This window comes from Eurypyga helias, unplaced genomic scaffold, assembly GCF_000690775.1.
Source record: "Eurypyga helias isolate BGI_N326 unplaced genomic scaffold, ASM69077v1 scaffold20005, whole genome shotgun sequence".
NCBI lineage: Eukaryota > Metazoa > Chordata > Aves > Eurypygiformes > Eurypygidae > Eurypyga > Eurypyga helias.
This window is the reverse complement of record NW_010253624.1, coordinates 495-1,244: the sequence shown is the minus strand read 5'-3', so window position 1 is coordinate 1,244 and position 750 is coordinate 495. Positions and strand designations below refer to the sequence as shown.

The 750-nt window shown below is 58.9% G+C and overlaps 1 pseudogene; it reads left to right on the top strand.

Moving 5' to 3' along the window:
- The first annotated feature begins 556 nt into the window (after positions 1-556).
- LOC104510471 lies at positions 557-747 on the top strand (annotated as a pseudogene).
- Positions 748-750: the final 3 nt, after the last annotated feature.

Genomic DNA, 750 nt, shown 5'->3' with positions numbered 1-750 from the left:
CTTCTGGAATCTTGGGATCTTCTGGGCACTCGGATCCTCCTGGACACGGGTTCTCCCAGGTGCCTGGGCTCTCCCGGGATCTGAAGGTTCTCCTGGGATCTCGGCTTCTCCTGGGGCCGGATCTTTGTGGATCCTCCAGGAGGTTCCCCTGGGCACTTGGGATCTCCTGGAGTCTTGGGATATGCTGGAGCCCTGGGATCTCCTGGGCACTTGGGTTCTCCTGGAGTCTTGGGATCTCCTGGAACCCTGAGATCTCCTGGGCACTCAGGATCTCCTGGACATTCAGGATCTCCTGGAACCCTGGAATCCCCTGGGCACTTGGGATCTCTTGGGCATTCAGGATCTCCTGGAACACTGGGATCTCTTGGGCACTCGGGATCCCCTGGGCACTTGGGATCTCCTGGAACTCTGGGATCCCCTGGGCACTTGGGATCTCCTGCGCACTTGGGATGTCCTGGAGTCTTGGGATCTCCTGGAACCCTGAGACCTCCTGGGTACTTGGGATCTCCTGGAACCCTAGGATCCCCTGAAGTCTTGGGATCTCCTGGACATTCAGGATCTCCTGGAACCCTGGGGTCTCCTGGGCACTTGGGATCCCCTGGAGTCTTGGGATCTCCTGGAGTATTGGGATCTCCTGGATATTCAGGATCTCCTGGAACCCTGGGATCCCCTGGGCACTCAGGATCTCCTGGAACACCGGGATCTCCTGGAACCCTGGGATCTCCTGGACACTTGGGATCCTCTGGCGTC